General features: G+C 37.1%; 1 long non-coding RNA gene across 1 annotated transcript; it reads right to left on the reverse strand.

Moving 5' to 3' along the window:
* Positions 1-977: 977 nt before the first annotated feature.
* LOC112765121 (uncharacterized) lies at positions 978-3,869 on the reverse strand. The gene is made up of 6 exons (XR_011875175.1): positions 3,367-3,869; positions 2,864-2,998; positions 2,429-2,499; positions 2,106-2,191; positions 1,901-1,991; positions 978-1,238 (listed from the first exon to the last, which is right to left on the reverse strand). It is a non-coding gene; the product is annotated as an uncharacterized lncRNA (long non-coding RNA).
* Positions 3,870-14,606: the final 10,737 nt, after the last annotated feature.

Below are 14,606 nucleotides of genomic sequence, written 5' to 3' on the forward strand. Positions count from 1 at the left end.
AAACACAGTAAAAGGAAGGTATAGAAATAGAGACAAACTTCAAGCAAGTCCCGTCTCTTTGTATGGATTGGACTCTCAATGTTTGTCCTTTCATATCTGAATACACTTGGCCAACAACTTTAGTGCGTCTCTTTTATGAGCAACTTGACAATTTGGGTCCACATTATATATCATTTTAAAAATTATTTAGGGTACATGAGTATATCCTTTAAATGAGGCAACAATTACTTTTAAAAGATTTTTTTTTTAAAAGTTACTGTAATTAATTGAAACATAACGGTGCACAATTGGACTATATCAAAATAGTTCACTACAACAAATTCGGGTTGACGCAACCCTTTAAAAACGTTGCCTATAACAAGGAAAAGTGTTGCCTTTGATCAAAAGCAACACTTTCCGACAAAACGCAACGCTTTTTGGGGGTTGGCTATACGGCCGTTACCTTTGGTCTAAGGCAACGCTTTTGTGTATCAAAGGGAACCCTTTTTATGGCAACCTTCAAAAAGCGTTGCCTTTTCTACAAAAAAAGCAACTCCTCATAAGGGTTGCCTTAGAGGACCTAAACACAACGCTTTAGACAAAATTTTATGGCAACACATTTTACAAGTTGTATTTTCTAATACATAAAGCAACACTTGTCCAGGTTTTTTTAAGTTGCCTTTTCATATACTTAAAGAAACACTTGTCTAGGTTTTTTTAAATTGCCTTCTTCGTATACATAAAGCAACACTTATCCAAATTTTTTTAAGTTACCTTTTTCATAGACTTAAAGCAACACTTATCTAAGTTTATTTGTAGTTATCTTTTTCTAATACTTAAAGCAACACCTTATTGAGTTTTTCTTAGATTCTCTTTTTTTATATATATATATCTAAAGCAATATATTTTTTACCTTTGTTAATGACAAATTGAAGGATATATAGCACACACTAATAATATTTAAAAATTTAAATTTAATTTATTCAATATAGGGAGAATAGGCTAATAATATATATTGCATGTATATATATAGAAAGGTGTTCCAAGTACCAATTAACATATACTTGCTAAGTTACCAAGTCAAATAAAAATTAAACATAAGCAAATAAAATACATGTTTTTCTCATGATGAACTTGAACAAAAAAAAACCAATTTTTTCATTTGAAACCAAAAGGTCTTTGTGCTTCACTATTGTGCCAAGAATCGCCTTTATCTCTTCAAAAAACCTCATCCAACTATAAGCAAGTTGTAGCCAAATCTAAATCGACAAAAAAAAATATAGTCAAAACATCAGCTTAACAATAACAAGTATACTCAAGTGTTACAACAATTTAGCACACATATACCTAATCATGATTTGGTATATGAGTCGATGGAGATTGGTCCAGATTCTTAAAATATTAACATGTTTGAGAAAAATATGAATACATTTGTTAAATATCCCTCTGAAAAGGAAACTAAGAAATCCTCGAAGATTATATAGGATATGAAATAGAGGATTTCCATCTATTTTGTAGTGGGGTGTAAATTGTTTAGAGTTTAGTGGGAAAGGCTCCATGTATGTGATTTGTCTAATAGTTTAATGGATGGCAGTTCACAGCCGCTTGTTTACAGTGTCACCACAAATGGATGCCTCAGTAACATAAAAGAAATCAAAAGAAAACTCTTAGGAGAGACACTCACTAATGAAAAGCCAAGAAATGGTTAGGTTCTCCTATCTGTATACTTTGTGTACACAAACATCCACAATAGTACGAAACTTATTTTTACCTTTTCAAAAACTATGGCCATAAAGATCTAGTGAGCTATAATTCTGAAATTTCTCCAACCGTTCAGTTTTGGTGTATCTCCTTATCCTATTCAGTAATCAGTACTATGTATGTAAGTATGTTAAATGAAAGTAGTAAATTTTAGACAAACCTCGAGTTCAAATGGCATTGATAGCCCTCCGTTACTGTTCTTGGGGTTCAACCTGGGCAACAATGACTCCAGAAAAGCTTACCCTCCTTTACTAATAAATATCAACAGAGGCAGAAGTTTGGCTTTAGTCCACTCAAATAACTTTATCCATGAAATGATGACAGTGATGTAACCATAATGTAATAATTTGGAATTAAGACATTACCGATTATATTCAAATATAAGTACACAATCTTTCATTGCTATTGCTTGAAGGGAGCCCAGATTTAGAAGTATCGCATACTCATGAACCTAACTCAAGACAAAGAAACTGAAAATTAATTGATATAAAAGGCAAGTTCAATAAGTCTATCATCCTAGATTATTTGATAAAAGCAGACAACGCAGCAAAGCCATGTAAACTTTACAAATTATAACATCATGGAGGATAGAGCACTTCATGACATCTTCATGAAACTTGAATGATTGCATAAACATACACCACGAAGTATTACTAAATAGTGAGGATGCAAACAAAAGAAATTGTACCAGCAAAGAGGGTACCAAATTCGTCAAAAATAAAGACGGATCCACACTTCGAATGTCCCGAGGATGAAGACCTGAACCATCATTAAACAGAACAAAGCGATCACAAATAAATAAAAATAAAATAATATCCTAAGGAGACATTGGTACAAAGCCTTTCTTTGACTCTTCAAATCCAAAAACAGAATAAAATGCAAGTGAAAAGTTCCATCAAGAAGAGGACTAAATAAAAAAGAATTAATTAGCAAAATTAGATCGCCAAAACTTTCTTTCAGTAGTATCCTAAGTAGGTTTAGTACTCCTAACTATAACAATTAAACCTTGTCCCTCCGAATTATAAACCTTGTTTGACAACGTTATAAACTCAATAGTTCAAAATCCTCGAGAAATAGCAGCATAGATTGGGAAGGATAAAAATGCTAAATATACAGATATCACCAAATCACCGGTGAGTAACATCTTTTTTCTTCATCCCCTGACAATCAGCAATGCAAACCCAGAATTGTTGCACAATCATGGAGCATATTCGAGCATCAAAGCCGATAACTCCTTCCCCTTCTCCTTTCCTTCCACCTGCAACAAACAAAAGTCTCATGATTCATGCCTATCTCTGAATATGCTAAGAGCAAGAAAAAGGGGAAAGGATCAGAAGGGACACCCACTTGGGAACTCTTACAAATAATATTTCAGAAAAAAATTGTAATAAAACCCCTAAGAAAAAAATGCAGAAAAATTAAAAAAATCCTGAGAAGCAACAATCAGAACCATGAAAAATTTTAATAAGACCCACTAAATCAGAATTATCAAGAAGCCCTAAAAATTAAGATTCAATGCATTAAGAAATTCTATTTTCATACTAAAATTTAGAAAATCTCAATCTTCATTCATAATCAATGCATTCAGAAATTTCATTCCATAGTATAATTCAAAAGCTTTCTTACCAATACGTAGAGGAGGAGGAGGGGGGTTCCAGCTGCGTGTAGTGTTGTCAAAGTTTGCGAAGAGGAGGAGGCGAGACAGGGGAAGAAGAGGAAGAAGGAGGAGGAGAGGGGTTTCTCGAAGATGACCGCGTACGTGGAGCCAAGACAGGAGGAGGAGGAGCCGTGGAGCAGCGCCCGTGGAGGAGAGCACCGCGCCGACGCCCGTGGAGGAGAGCAACGCGCCGACGCCCTTGGAGGAGAGCAACGTGCCAACGCCGTGGAAGGGAGCACCGCGCCGTCGCCGTTTGGGGGTGGACAGCACTGCGATCGAGAGCTGCGGTCATCGTGGAGGAGAGCCGCGATCGTGGAGGGTTTGTGGACGCCGTTTGGGGTTGGTTTCAAATGTTAGGGTTACTGTAGTGAAAACTGATGAAGCAAGAAGTGATGAACTGAAGCAATATAATCATGCCTTTTCTTTTTATTTTTTTTAAGTTATTTGATTAGGAAATAATAGGTAGGAAGATGATTAAAAGTTTTCTTCTATAATTTTTAACTGTGAATAATTTTAGGCAACATTTTATAAATGTTATTTATTCAATTTTTTTGATAATTCTTATGAAATGTTGCATTTTTATTTAAAAATGTTGTCTTAAATGTTTTATATTGTAACATGTTTTGAGTGTTGCTTTAGATATCAAAGACAACAATTTTTGTGGGTGGCTAAAACTTTTGTTATCTTTGCCTTACTCAAAGACAACTCATAAAAAATGTTATTTTTTTCTATCTAAGGCAACTTTTGTTAAATGTTGCTTCGAATAAGGGTTACCTTAGACAAAAAATGTTGTAGTGGTTACAGATCAAAAAAGTATCAGAGCTATCAAAATAGACTAAATTTGTTGAGTCAATTTGTTTGCCTAATTGGACGAATTTTTATTTCAAATTTGAATATATTTAGAACAATAAGATATCAATATAGTTAACTATGAAGTCTAACATGAGTGATAGTTGTTTAGGTTGTATAATTATTATATACCAAATTTAATTATGGGTGTATCTTCGTATCCTCAAATGAACTCCAACGAAATCAAAACTTAGCCATCGTATCGATCAACAAGTATTCAAAAGTTGATGTATAGTGGCCGAAAAGGAAAGATATATAATTCATGGAACTATAATTCATTTGTCTATTGTCTAGAAGAAGTATAGGGTAGTTGGAAATTGATCCTCTTAATTTTTTTTTTCACTTAAAAGGATAAAATGTGATTTTTTATTGACATTTTATAAGTAAGACCAAGAGAAAAGAGAAGAAGTTAAGAGGATCTATTCTCAGGATAGAGTAGGTAAATAATGATTCAAACTCTTAACACTTGCTTAAAAAAAAGTGAATTAATTACTCGACCAACCACATATATATATATATATATATATATATATTTTAAATTTTTAGACACAAAAAAAAAAGATAATTATATACAAAGAAAATTATTTTAAAGTGGTCCCTGAGATTCACATCATGGTCATGCACTAATAAGTTTGATTTTAAAACTCACAAATGTCTCTTTTTAGGCTACTCCTCTCATCATAAAAGGTACAAATGTCTCTCACCTTCCAGCAACCTCTACATTTCTAGACATGTCTTATTTGATGAATTCGAGTTTCCTTATCGATACCTCTTCTTTAATCAAACTCTAAAACTGAAATCTAATGTCCCACACCTTCAAACCATTACCTTTGTACCATTGCAACTCATTTCAGCACACACCATTGTCCAACAAACCCATCTCAACACACAAGACACATCTTCAATCAATACTTCCAACAACACTAACCCTCTCATACATGAAGCACATGTCCTTATTCTGACGCCACTTTTCACGACCAAATACCAGACCCTGCATAACAATCCCTTTCCCAACCATCTCCATCATCCTCCACACCTTTAACTCAACCTGAGTCTTCTGTCAATATTAATGATGCTCATAATTGTCCACTAACTGATGATAATTCTATGACTACTTCTACTTCTGTGTTTTCCTCTAGTAATGCAGGGTTAGCTGAGCAACTAGAAAGAGGACACACAACTCTACCCACTACACCGCCTACTCGAACGTATCCTATGGTAATGTTTTAGACCTCACACAAGTTGAACCTCCTTCAGTAGTGATAAACCACTATTTTATTGTTTATCTTGTGCTCAATTGAGTGGTTTTTATCAACTCTTTACCCACTTATTCATACTATTTGCATGGTTTTATATTTGCCTTCCTAATTATGTGCTTTGATTGAAAACATGCTTCTTTGGCCTTAAGTTTCCTATGTTTAATCCTCTCTTATTACCATTAGATGCCTTGATAATGTGTGTTAAGTGATTTCAGAGATTATAGGGCAGGAATGGCTGAGAGGATGGAAAGGAAGCATGCAAAAGTTGAAGGAATACAAGAAGTTGGAGAAATTTCTAAGCTGTCCAGCGTGACCTCTTTGCACTCAAACAGCTATAACTTTAGCTACATAGGTCCAAATGATGCGGTTTCAGTTGCGTTGGAAAGCTAACGTCCGGGACTTCGATTTGATATATAATATGCCATAGTTGCTCTGATGCTAGGCGGCGTGAACGCGTGCTCCACACGGACGCGTCGCAGTGACGAAAAATCAGCGTGTTTGGATTCGCAACCAGCGAATTCTGGACTGTTTCCGACCCAGTTTGCGGCTCAAAAAACACAGATTAGAGGCTATAAAGTGGGAGAATGCATCCATTCAAAAACATGCTTTCAATATTCACAATTTTAGGATTAGATGTAGTTTTTAGAGAGAGAGGTTCTCTCCTCTCTCTTAGGATTTAGAATTAGGATTCATTTCACTTTATGATTATTTCATCTTCTGCAATAACAGGTTCAATGTTCCTTTTATTTATTTTTTCCAATTAATTTATGAACTCTTTCATGTTACATATGATTTTCTTAATTAATGTTATTTGAGGTATTTCAGTTTATTATTGCTTTCTTTTATTCATGTTACTGTTGCTTCCAATCTAAAGACATTTTTATTCCAGTAGATTTACTTTTCCCTTTTGGTCTTGGTTAAGAAATCAGTAACTCAAGAGTTATCAAACTCAAACATGATTGATAATCGTTATCTTTACTAATTGAATAGAACTTCAATAATCCCAATCTTTCCTTAGGGATTAACTAGGATTTGAAGATCAAACTAATTAGTCACTTGACTTTTCTTTACTTTAAGTAAAGACTAACTGAGTGGAATTAAGATTCAATCTTCATCATCATTGATAAGGATAACTAGGATAGGACTTCTAATTTCTCATACCTTGCCAAAAGTTTATTTTACAGTTATTTATTTAAATTACAGTCTTTTACTTATTTTAATTGCAATTTAAATTACTTGTTCCTCATCTTCACAACCCCAATTTACAATCTTCATAACCAATAATAAGAACATACTTCCCTGCAGTTCCTTGAGAATACGACCCGAGGTTTGAATACTTCAGTTATCAATTTATTTAGGGGTTTGTTACTTGTGACAACCAAAACTTTTGTAAGAAAGGTTGATTGCTTGGTTTAGAGACTATACTTATAACTAGGATTTATTATAACTTCTAAACCATCAATCTTCAGTTCTTTCAAGTAGTCCAAGCAACAACCTCTCAACATGAGAAAGACGCGACGGATGAAGAGTATGCAGCACTTATGACGTGCAAGACATAGAAATTGGTTGAAGAGTAACCAATAGTTGAACCAATTGGATGCCGATGGGTATTTCGCATCAAAAGACAGCCAGACGGGACAATTTAGAAGTACAAAGTGAGGTTGGTCACAAAGGGGTTTTATCAGCGACAAGGTTTGGATTATGATCAAGTTTTTAGTCTGGTTGCCAAGCCTGCAACAGTACGCACAGTGTTGTCTATTGCTATTTCAAAAGGATGGAGAGTGAGGCAGTTTGATTTCAACAACTCCTTTCACAATGGGGATTTACATGAGAAAGTGCACAAGTGCAACCTAAGGGTTATGCACTTGGTTCTGGCCTTGTGTGCAAATTGTAGAAGGCCTTATATGGCTTAAAATAACCTAGTTTCTAAAGCTAAGGAGCACACTTAAAAGCTTTGATTTTACAAGTACAACCTCAGATCATTGTCTCTTTGTTCAACACAGAAAAGCTTCAACAATTTATCTTCTAGCATATGTTGATGAAATACTGATGATTGGCACTAATCAAACTGAAGTTAATGATCTGATCCAACAATTAAATAAAGTGTTCACTTCAAAAGACTTCGGGGAAATAAATTTTTTTTCTTGGAATTGAAGTTGAAAGCATTAAAGCTGGTACTCTAGTGCTGAAATAAGCTAAATTTGTCAAGGATCTATTGAAGAGAGCTAAAATGCTTGAGTCTAGACCCATTACCACACCAATGGCTAGTACTTTAAAGCTTGATACAACAGGTACAATATTTGATAAGCTTTCTTTTTACCGATCTATATTAGGTGGGCTGCAATATGCCACCATCATTAGGCCATATATTGTCTTCTCCATGAACAAAGTGTCCCAATTTATACATGCACCCCTGGAACAGCTGGTGCACGAAATTGCAATCACACCCTTGCAACTCCGCACAACTAACCAGCAAGTGCACTGGGTCGTCCAAGTAATACCTTACATGAGTAAGGGTCGATCCTACGGAGATTGCCGGCTTGAAGCAAGCTATGGTTATCTTGTAAATCTTACTCAGAAGATTAGTGATAAAAATGATTTTGTTTATGAAAAGTAAATAACATGAAATGAATGACACTTGTGATTCAGTAATGAGGAACAGGTTGAGGTTCCGGAGATGCTCTGTCATTTGAATCTCTACTTTCCTACTGTCTTCTTCTCCAAACACGCATGGCTTCCTTCCATGGCAAGTTGTATGTTGGTGGATCACCGTTGTCAATGGCTACCATCCGTCCTCTCAGTGAAAATGGTCCAGGTACGGTTTCTGTACGGCTAATCAACTGTCGGATCTCTCGTCTCAGATGAAAAATACCAGGCACAGCTACCGCACGACTAATCATCTATCGGTTCTCACTTGTGTTGGAATAGGATCTCTCTATCCTTTTGCACACTGTCACTGCGCCCAACATTCGTGAGTTTGAAGCTCGTCATAGTCATCCCATCCCAGATCCTACTCGGAATACCACAGACAAGGTTTAGACTTTCCGGATCTCATGAATGCTGCCAATTGGTTCTAGCCTCTACCACGAAGGTTCTAATCTCACGGATTCGAATGCTCTGTTGTCAGGAGAGGCAAGTCAAATCCGTGGATCAGAGACCCAAGAGATACGCACTCAAGCTGTCGCCTAATGACTACGTTGAGCTCAGATAGAACGGGAGTGGTTGTCAAGCACGCGTTCATAAAGTTGAGAATGATGATGAGTGTCACGGATCATCATATTCTTTATATTGAAGTACGAGTGAGTATCTTAGAATAGAATCAAGCGTGATCGAAAAGAAAACAATAATAATTGCATTAATTCATTGAGACGCAGCAGAGCTCTTCACCCCCACCTATGGGGTTTAGAGACTCATGCCATAGAAGATACAATATGAGATGTAAAATGTCATAAGTTACCAAAATGAATCTCTAAAAGTAGTTTTTATACTAAACTAGTAACTTAGGTTTACAGAAAAATGAGTAACTAAGTGCAGAGAGTGTAAAAATCCACTTCCGGGGCCCACTTGGTGTGTGCTTGGGCTGAGCATTGAGCTTTACACGTGCATAGGCCTTTTCTGGAGGCCAGCTTGGATGCCAGTTTGGGCGTTTAACTCCAGTTCTGGTGCCAGTTCTGGCGTTTTACGCTAGAAAAGGGTCTCTGGCTGGCGTTTAAACGCCAGTTTGGGCCATCAAATCTCGGACAAAGTATGGACTATTATACATTTCTGGAAAGCCCAAGATGTCTACTTTCCAACGCAATTGAGAGCGCTCCAATTGGGCTTTTGTAGCTACATAAAATCCACTTCGAGTGCAGGAGGGTCAGAATCCAACAGCATCTGCATTCCTTTCTCAGCCTCTGAATCAGATTTTTGTTCAAGTCCCTCAATTTCAGCCAGAAAATACCTGAAATTACAGAAAAACACACAAACTCATAGTAAAGTCCAGAAAAGTGATTTTTGCATAAAAATATAATAAAAATTAACTAAAACATATTAAAAACTACCTAAAAACAATGCCAAAAAGCGTATAAATTATCCGCTCATCACAACACCAAACTTAAATTGTTGCTTGTCCCCAAGCAACTAAAAACAAAATAGGATAAAAATAAGAGAAAATACAATAAATTTCAAAATATCAATAAAGCTTAGTTCCAATTAGATGAGCCGGACTAGTAGCTTTTTGCTTCTGAACAGTTTTGGCATCTCACTTTATCCTTTGAAGTTTGGAATGATTGGCATCCATAGGAACTTAGAATTCAGATAGTGTTATTGATTCTCCTAGTTTAGTATGTTGATTCTTGAACACAGCTACTTTATGAGTCTTGGCCGTGACCCTAAGCATTTTATTTTCCAGTATTACCACCGGATACGGACACATAACTGGGTGAACCTTTTTCAGATTGTGACTCAGCTTTGCTAGAGTCCCCAGTTAGAGGTGCCCAGAGTTCTTAAGCACACTCTTTTTGCTTTGGATCACAACTTTAACCACTCAGTCTCAAGCTTTTCACTTGGACCTTCATGACACAAGCACATGGTTAGGGACAGCTTGATTTAGCTGCTTAGGCCAGGATTTTATTCCTTTGACCCCTCCTATCCATTAATGCTCAAAGCCTTGGATCCTTTTTACCCTTGCCTTTTGGTTTAAAGAGCTATTGGCTTTTTCTGCTTGCTTTTTCTTTTTTTTTTTCTTTTTTTTTATTTTTCACCATTTTTTTCGCAAGCTTTGTGTTTTTCACTGCTTTTTCTTGCTTCAAGAATCAATTTTATGATTTTTCAGATTATCAATAACATTTCTCTTTTTTCATTATTCTTTCAAGAGCTAACAATTTTAACATTCATAAACTTCACTATAAAAAATATGCACTGTTCAAGCATTCATTCAGAAAACAAAAAGTATTGCCACCACATCAAAATAATTAAACTGTTTTCAAGATAGAATTCGAAATTCATGTACTTCTTTTTCTTTTTTAGAAAACATTTTTCATTTAAGAAAGGTGAAAGATTCATGGAACATTCATGGCTTTAAGACATAGACACTAAACACTGATGATCATGTAATGAAGACACAAACATAGTCAAAACATAAAGCATAAAAAATGAAAACAGAAAAGAAAATAAACAAAGAGATTAAAGAACGGGTCCACCTTAGTGATGGTGGCTTCTTCTTCCTCTTGAAGAACCAATGGAGTTCTTGAGCTCCTCTATGTCTCTTCCTTGCTTTTGTTGCTCCTCTCCATGGCCTTTTGGTCCTCTCTAATTTCATGGAGGATGATGGAGTCCTCTTGGTGCTCCACTCTTAGTTGCTCCATGTTAGAACTCAATTCTCCTAAAGAGGTGTTGAGTTGCTCCCAATAATTGTGTGGAGGGAAATGCATCCCTTGAGGCATCTCAGGGATTTCTTGATGAGGGACTTCTTCATGCTCTTGTTGAGGTCCATGAGTGGCACTCTTGTTTGCTCCATCCTCTTTCTAGTGATGGGTTTTTGAGATGAATCTCTCCATCTTCCATGACTCAGAGTTGGAAGCAACTGCCTTCCCTTTCCTCTTCCTAGAGGTTTCTCCGGCCTTAGGTGCCATTAGTGGTCATGAAAAGCAAAAAGCGGAGCTGTTCCACACCAAACTTAAAAGTTGTGCTCGTCCTCGAGCAAAATAAGATAGAAGAGAGTAGAAGAATGATGCAATTAATTTTGAAAATTTATTACTGTATACAAGAAAAATTAAAAAGAGTTGAAAAGAATTTGAAAAGATATGTAGGTTTTGAAAACGTTTTGGAAGGAATTGAAAAGAATTGAAAAGATTATTAATTTTTGAAAATAAAAATTGAAAGATGAACGTTTAAAATATGTTTGATGCAAAAAAATTATGAATTAAAACATGAAAAATTGAAAAAAATCGAATTGGAAACAAAATTACCTCCCTTGTGTCATCCTAGCGTTAAACGCCCAGAATGCTATCCATTCTGGCGTTTAACGCCCACTCGACTGCCTCTTTGGGCGTTTAACGCCCAGCCAGATACCCTGGCTGGCGTTAAACGCCAGGACTTCTTTACTGGGCATTTTTCTGAACGCCCAGAATGCTGCTATTTCTGGCGTTTAAACGCCAGTAAGCCTGTCCTCCAGGGTGTGCTATTTTTGATGTTATTTTTTATTCTTCTTTAATTCTGCAGCTATTTTTGTGACTCCACATGATCATCAACCTAAAGAAAACATAAAATAACAATGAAAAATGAAATGAAAAAGTAATTAACATAGATAAGATTGGGTTGCCTCCCAATAAGTGCTTCTTTACTGTCAATAGCTTGACATTACTGAGCTTTAATCTAGTCTCAGTCTTGAGCATTCTTGCTCAACATTGCCTTCAAGATAATGCTTGACTCTCTATCCATTAACAATGAACTTTTTGTCAGAGTCAATATCCTGAAGCTCTACATATCCATATGGTGACACACTTGTAATCACATATGGTCCCTTCCACCGGAATTTCAATTTCCCAGGGAACAATCTGAGCTTAGAGTTAAACAGCAGAACCTTCTGTCCTGGCTCAAAGACTCTAGATGACATCTTTCTGTCATGCCACCTTTTTGCTTTCTCTTTGTAAATTTTAGCATTTTTGAAAGCATTGAGTCTGAACTCCTCCAGCTCATTCAACTGGAGTAATCTTTTCTCTCCAGCTACCTTAGCATCAAGGTTTAGGAATCTGGTTGCCTAGTAAGCGTTGTGTTTCAGTTCCACTGGCAGATGACAGGCTTTTCCATACACAAGCTGGTATGGAGAGGTCCCTATAGGAGTCTTGAATGCGGTTCTGTATGCCCACAGAGCATCATCCAGACTTCTTGCCCAATCCCTTCTACGGGTACTTATAGTCTGTTCCAAGATACGTTTTAGTTCTCTATTTGAGACTTCAGCCTGCCCATTTGTCTGTGGATGATATGAAGTTGCCACTTTTTGGTTAATTCCATATTGGATCAGAGCAGAGTCAAGCTGTTTATTGCAAAAATGAGTGCCTCCATCACTGATCAGTACCCTAGGGACACCGAACCTGCGGAAGATATGCTTCTGGAGGAACTTCATCACTGTCTTAGTATCATTAGTGGGTGTTGCAATTGCCTCTACCCATTTAGATACATAGTCTACTGCCACCAAAATATAAGTGTTGGAATATGATGGTGGGAAAGACCCCATGAAGTCAATACCCCATACATCAAAAAACTCAATCTCTAAGATCCCTTGATGAGGCATGGCATAACCGTGAGGCAGATTACCAGCTCTCTGGCAACTGTCACAGTTACGTACAAACTCTGGGAGTCTCTATAGAGAGTAGGCCAGTAGAACCCACATTGGAGAACCTTTGTGGCTATTCGCTCACCTCCGAAATGTCCTCCACATTGTGATCTGATGAGCGGATAATTTATACGCTTTTTGACATTGTTTTTAGTATGTTTTTAGTAGGATCTAGTTACTTTTAGGGATGTTTTCATTAGTTTTTATGTTAAATTTACATTTCTGGACTTTACTATGAGTTTGTGTGTTTTTCTGTGATTTCAGGTATTTTCTGGCTGAAATTGAGGGACTTGAGCAAAAATCAGATTCAGAGGTTGAAGATGGACTGCTGATGCTGTTGGATTCTGACCTCCCTGCACTCAAAGTGGATTTTCTGGAGCTACAGAACTCGAAATGGCGCGCTTCCAATTGCGTTGGAAATTAGACATCTAGGGCTTTCCAGCAATGTATAATAGTCCATACTTTGCCCAAGTTTAGATGACGCAAACTGGCGTTCAACGCCAGTTCTCTGCCCAATTCTGGCGTCCAGCGCCAGAAACAAACTGCAAAGTGGAGTTCAACGCCCAAACTGGCACAAAAACTGGCGTTCAACTCCAAGAAGGACCTCTACACGTGCAACACTCAAGCTCAGCCCAAGCGCACACCAAGTGGGCCCCGGAAGTGGATTTATGCATCAATTACTTACTTCTGTAAACCCTAGTAGCTAGTTTATTATAAATAGGACCTTTTACTATTGTATTAGACATCTTTGGTCTCAGTTTTAATCCATTGTTCATCTTTGGATGCCTGGTTCTTAGATCAGAGGGGCTGGCCATTTGGCCATGCCTGGACCTTTCACTTATGTAATTTTAACGGTAGAGTTTCTACACTCCATAGATTAAGGTGTGGAGCTCTGCTGTTCCTCAAAGATTAATGCAAAGTACTACTGTTTTCTATTCAATTCATCTTATTTCGCTTCTAAGATATTCATTCGCACTTCAACCTGAATGTGATGAACGTGACAATCATCATCATTCCCTATGAACGCGTGCCTGACAACCACTTCCGTTCTACCTTAGATTGAATGAGTATCTCTTAGATCTCTTAATCAGAATCTTCGTGGTGTAAGCTAGAATGATGGCGGCATTCAAGAGAATCCGGAAAGTCTAAACCTTGTCTATGGTATTCCGAGTAGGATTCAATGATTGAATGACTGTGACGAGCTTCAAACTCGCGAGTGCTGGGCGTAGTGACAGACGCAAAAGGAGGGTGAATCCTATTCCAGCATGATCGGGAACCTCAGATGATTAGCCGAACCGTGACAGGGCATCTTGGACCATTTTCACAAGAGGAGGGGATGTAGCCACTGACAACGGTGATGCCCTTGCATAAAGCCAGCCATGGAAAGGAGTAAGACTGATTGGATGGAGACAGCAGGAAAGCAGAGGTTCAGAGGAACGAATGCATCTCCATATGCTTATCTGAAATTCTCACCAATGATTTACATAAGTATTTCTATCCTTCTTTTATTACTACATTTCGAAAACTACATAACTATTTTATATCCGCCTGACTGAGATTTACAAGGTGACCATAGCTTGCTTCATACCAACAATCTCCGTGGGATTCGACCCTTACTCACGTAAGGTATTACTTGGACGACCCAGTGCACTTGCTGGTTAGTTATGCGAAGTTGTGAAGATATGTTTAGACCAGGGTTCTGTGCATCCGTTTTTGGTGCCATTGCCAGGTAATCAATTTTGAACAATAATTCACAACCTGAGTAACAATTTCGCATACCATG

This window comes from Arachis hypogaea, chromosome 17 (genome assembly GCF_003086295.3).
Source record: "Arachis hypogaea cultivar Tifrunner chromosome 17, arahy.Tifrunner.gnm2.J5K5, whole genome shotgun sequence".
Lineage (NCBI taxonomy): Eukaryota > Viridiplantae > Streptophyta > Magnoliopsida > Fabales > Fabaceae > Arachis > Arachis hypogaea.